A 6,000-nucleotide genomic window follows, 5' to 3' on the forward strand; every position below is an offset into this window, starting at 1 on the left:
ATAGCTAATCTATCTAGACTCAATAACTAATTATACTTATATATGTGCCTATGTTTGCTACCATTTTATATTTTATTTACAGTTTTTATGATTTATTATAAAAAATAAACTTGACATATTACTACTTGACATAAAATTGTAGCCTTCAGAAGTCATGATTATTTTCATGGTTGCTCAAACTAATAACAGTATAAATACACCTATTTTATATAATCTTGACATTTAAATATCTCTAAAATAAATATTAATGTTAATGCATAAATATATTGATAGAAACGTCAAATTTCTGTATAGTTCGGATCATCATCCATATTCCGATTAATTATTTGACAGCACCCTCTCCGTTGACACCCGCATCCCGTTTTCCACAATAATGATTTTGGTTGTATGCATTTGTAGCAACCCAGGGATCATCTTTTTGCTTTTTAAAGAAAAAAAGGCAAATGATATATTTTTAAACCAAAAATAATTTGTGAATATAACTTTTACATACGTACATAGAGATACAAACACCAAGGTTGAAAAATAAATTATGACAAAAAATCCAAATCAACTCCAAATTTAAGGTAGAAAAAATTAATTTTAGCTTATAAGCATAAGTAAAAGCTAAAAGATTGCATGCCTTGTTTTCTTAGACATGATAGCAAACACATGAATAAAAACATGTTTAAAGGTAGAGTCTAGGATTAACTCTTCTCTTATACACATTGGCAACACTATTTTATTTTATAAACATATATATAAAGATAGAGTTATGTATGGTCTCTTCATTAATGCAACAAACTATATTTTTATTGTTTTTTTGTCTATCAAATGCAACAAATTTTTCTAAAATAAATTCTCCAAATCTTAATGGCCAGGAAGATAACTTGTGGGCCTAAAAATATGACACACAAATAGCAATCCTGCTGGGTATGATTAGGCCAATAGGGAGACATGTTTAGCCATTTAAATGACAAGACAAGTCAAATATGTTGTCTCTTAGAGGATAATTTTTTAACATAATTATTAATTTTTGGTATGATAAGTTAAATATATAGTCTTCTACAGATGCTAGAAGCTTGCGCAGGGCCGGTGGAGGGCCTAGGCAGGAGTAAGGGTGTAAGTGTCACGCCCAGAAATTTACACCAAATTTCTGAACAATAGCATGTATTAAATCTCGGTCCAGTAATCAGCCCGAGTACACACTATGACAAATCAATACACAGTTCCACGACTTAAAAACAAATAAAAACAATTATCTATCGAAATGCAGCGGAAAGAGGAAAACAAGACTAGACCATCTAATCTTCAGCTTCAGCTGGCGATGACGGCTCCACACCACAGGCATTCTCGACGGCGGACTGAACCTCACTTCAACCTTCGGAACAACCTTCTTCCGACACAGGCTCTGGCACTTGCTCTGGTGAGGGAAAATTAAGCAAGGCTAAGTACAAACCACCGTACTCAACAAGTAACACCCAAGAGAGGGAGAATAATGAATGCAATAGGGTATCAAGGATAGGCTAAGGTTAAATTGCACAAAGCTGCAGTAATTTAGCAAAACAGTAGATAAAATAGACCGAAATAAAAGTAAAGTAACATTTAAAATAATCATCCACTGTCCAACGTTACACCACGTTGCAACAGGCCCAGACCGCTGTCGAACGTTACACCACGTAGCGACAGGGTCAACCCTCTGTTCAACGTTAAACCACGTTGCGACAGACCCAAACCACTGCCAACGTTACACCACATTGCGCAGGGTCAAACCAGTTCCAAGATTAATAAAATTATTAAAGAGGTTCAACTAATCCCAGTGAATCTGTCAGTTCGCCCAATAACCGCGGGCACGGCTATTCGAATAGTTTTACTCTGCAGAGGTGTACAACTTTACCCACAAGACATGGCTCCCAAGCATGTTACCATGCCCCAACGTATCACCACGATACCTCAGTACGGAAACCATGATAAGACCTTTCACCTAACCCTCCCTAGACAATCGCACCACACTTCAGGTTTCACCCCCTCCTTTACACTAAGTCGGGCAGTCCCCTCTTGTGCCTTGGTAGATCCGGAAGCAGCAGAGGCTTTCGTTACACCACGATTGCCCGTCCATACTCCATCATGCCTACCCTTGCCTGGGTACGTCGAATAGGGACAAGCTAGATTACGAGTCTCACCGTTGCCCATTCTGGCTTGTGGTTAGTACGTGTAAGACCTTCAGGGTTTCCTGAGAACCGGTCCTTAACTGCCATGGGCACGACTCTCAAAACCATGCACCCACAGCCCACCATAAGCAATATTTTAGTTGTCATTAATCCACATCGGGGAAAATGGGTAATGATCACAACCATTAAAGGTCTATCAAAGTCTAATCAAACTGTAATAGTAATTAAACGATAATTGGTGAGCTAGTTGAACTAAGCATGGCTAAGCATTGCCTAACCCTAAGTCTAGTCAAATTAACCCTGGGATGACAATAATAATAAATGGGATCAACGGGTATAAAGGTAAATGCCCAATAGATAAATAAAGTAAATACATTTGAATACAATGCATGTTTGAATGTAAAAGCGGGGGATTTTATAATTATAGGTTCAATATGATCAAAGAAGGGTGCCACTTGCCTTGCTTAGACCCACGAGGAACTTCGGCGACGACTTCGAGAACGAACGGCGCTGCGACGGGGTCAAAACCTACGACAAACAAGGCAAAACAAACAAAACAGGCTATAAAACTATTGAAACAGGGAAAGAAACTATTTTTAATGGATTCTTGGCATTTTTCTGGATTTAATGAAACTTGAATGGACCTAAACGGAGACTAGATGAATTACTTATGAATTTTAGAAGATTATCTGTGTTTTTAAACTAAACAGAAAACCTTATTGATTTATTGCGCAATTAATTGGAGGCATGACGTCAGCAGGGAGAGAGAGAGGGAGTGCTGACATCCGGGACCCACATGGCGGTGAGAGAGAGAGGGAGAGGGGAGGCTGACCGGCTGACAAGTGGGGCCCGCTCATCAGTGGCCCAGAACAGAGGAGGACGGGGCCGCCTCGGCCGAACAGAGGGGAGAGGCGGTGCCGGCCGAGCAGGCGGCGGAGGGCGGCGGTGATCCGGCGGACGGCGATGTGAGAACCGGCGGCGGCGCGGAGAGCGGCGGCGCCAAAGGAGGACGGTGGCAGCTCGAGGAGAGTGACAGCAGTGACGCGACGAGCGCGGCGGCGCTCCGACGGTGGCGGGGTCGCGTTGGCGACAGCAAGGCGAGGGTGGCGGCTGGCGGAGGGGCGACGGAGACGGCCGAAGCTTGCAAGAATGCGGCGGCGGCGTCGGCTCCGGCGGCCACGGGCGGGGAGGAAAAGAGAGGGATAGAGAGGACAGCAACGGCTTACCGGCGACGAGGACGGCGGCGGCAAGTCGGCGAGGGCCGAGGACAGGTGGTGACGGCCGGCACGAGGTAGATCAGCGGCGGCGATGGAGATCGCTCGGCGGCGCTAGCGCGGTGGCACGACGGACAACGGCCAGCGACGGCAACGGCCGAGAAGAGGAAAGGAATCCGACGGGGAGAGGAGGGAGGAGCGGTGCGCGACGACGGCTTGGCGTTGTGGCGCGTGCACGGGGAGGCAGAGGAGGATGGAGGGAGGGGAAACCGTGGCGACGGCGGCCGGGGACTGGCGGCGGTGTCGGCGCGACGACGGCTTGGCGTCGCGTGACGCGGTGGCAACGACCGAGGGGGCCCGCTGTGGTGACGGCAAGGGAGACGACGCCAGGGTGGCACGTCGATGGCGAACAGTGGCGCACGCGCATGGCGGTGGCACATGGGCCGGCGGCGGCTACCGAAGGGGAAGAAAAAGGAGGGAGAGGGGAAGAGGATGCTCACCGGCGGCGCGAAGGGCGGCAGCGAGTCGGCGTCGAGCGGGAATGGGTGATGATGCAGCTCCGCGACGGCGACCGGAGGTGAGGCGCGAGCTCGACTGGCGGCGGCGAGGCAATGGGCGCAGCGATGGCTCGGGGACGTGCGAATAAAGGCGGCGGCGGCTCGAGGAGAGGGGGATTTATAGGTGGCGGCTACCGCGCGTAGGGCGGGGAGGTCGTTGGCGCGGCCAGGGTGGAGCGACGCGGCGAAAGCGGGAGGTGGTTAGCGGCGGCGCAGATTGCGGCTGGTGGTGGCGCCCGGCAGTTGCGGCGCAGCCGTTGGGCCGGCGCGGGTGGAGCGGTGGCTCGACCGATGACGCGGCGGCACGGGCGAGGCACAACTGGCGAGGCGAGGGGCAATGCAGCTCAGCGCGACGGCGAGGTGCGCGGATTGCGGCGGCGCGGCTGCATAGCTCGGGCGCGAGCGTAGCCAGCGCGGGCGAGGCAGCAGCCAAGACAAGCTCGGCGCAGGGAGGTGGTGATGCCGACCGACGGCGGCGACATCCGGCAGAGGGTGGCGAACGACGATCGACGCGGAGGCGAGAACCGATGGCGTGCGCGCGCACGACGGCGGCGCAACGACGCGAGGGAGGCGTCGCTAGGCCGGCTGCGCGAGCAACGGCCGGCGATGGGCGGGGAGAGTTGAGGGAGGAGGAAGGAGAGAATGGGCTCACCGGGTTGAGGAAGGAGGGGAAGCGGCGACGCGATTTCCACTGGAGTGGCCATGCGGCATGCGGCTCGGCAGCGGCGCAACGCGATGGCGACACGGCAAGGGCGAGGCAGCGGCCGATGGCAGCCACGGCGAGGCGGCGGCTGGTGGCTCGGCGCGGCATCTCGACGCGAGGGAGAGGTGGGCACCGGAGGATGAAAACGCCTCCAAAGACGGCGGGGTGACGACCACGGCCGAAGAGCGCGAGAGCACGGCGGCGACAGCGGCGACAGCGGCTCAGCGTCCACAGGCGGGGGGGGCGGGTGGCTGGCACGGGGCGAACCGGTGGCGCGACGGCGCGGGCGTGCGATCGGCGTCCAGCGGCAAGGCCAAGCGACAGGCGAATGCAGAGGCAAGGACGCTGGCACGCGTGGCGACAGCGCGCGGGCGCAGCGGGCGACGCGGCGCGATGCAGCGCAGCGGCATGCTGGCGAGACGGAGGACGGGGACGACCCCGACAGGTGGGGCTCACCTGTCGGTGTCCCGATGAGAAGGGAGGTGGCCAGGACTTCGGGGCGCTAGTGGGCTATGGTCTATGGGCCGGCCCAGCGGGAGGGAAGGGAGGAGAGGAGGGAGAGCAGGCCGGAAGGGAGAAGTGGGCCGGCGTTGTTGGGCCGAGAGAAGAGGGAAAAATGAGGAGTGGGCCGAGGGAGGTGATGCAGACTTTGAGCGCCGGTTGGGACACGACGGGAAATTGCAGACAGTACACATATTCACACGACAGAACCAAATCATGCACGAATTAGAGATCCGTACGACAAATTAGATCCGATACGTGAAACCGTGAACTGTTAGCGGCACAACGGCAGGAGTTAACGACCCGTTAAATTGAGATTTAACGACTCGCTAAACTAGAATTAGACAAAACGTTAAACCCATCTACGTGTACGAAATAGAATTTCATACTGTAGATCAATCTCACGCTAGCTAATAGATTAGAAAACCTAAGCAATTACACAGTAGATTAACGATAGATTGATTTGCATGAATAAAACGTATGCAAACCTGAGGTTTGGTGGAGAGATCAGCGACGGATTGCGGTTGTTCCTCGCTGTAAGGCTAGAAAACCTGAACAATTAAACGGTAGATTAATTTAGATTGACTCGCAAGAATAAAATGTATGCGAACCTGAAATTTGGTGGAGAGAGACCAGCCGACAACGTGCTGCGAACAAGGATGCAGCAGGGCTGCTAGCGGCTTGCTGCGCAGCTGCTGGGATAGGGGCGGCACAGCTGTAGCGGAGGCGGAAGGGGTGACTGGAGATGCACGGGAGAGGGAGACGGGGAAAAGAGGCAAGGGTGTAGGGGGTATTTATAGGGGGAAGCTAGAGATAGATCTAGTTATCCATCTCCTATTAACAAGGAATAGATAAGGTTTCAAAGAGATAAAACT

The sequence above is a fragment of the Oryza brachyantha genome, chromosome 9 (genome assembly GCF_000231095.2).
Source record: "Oryza brachyantha chromosome 9, ObraRS2, whole genome shotgun sequence".
NCBI lineage: Eukaryota > Viridiplantae > Streptophyta > Magnoliopsida > Poales > Poaceae > Oryza > Oryza brachyantha.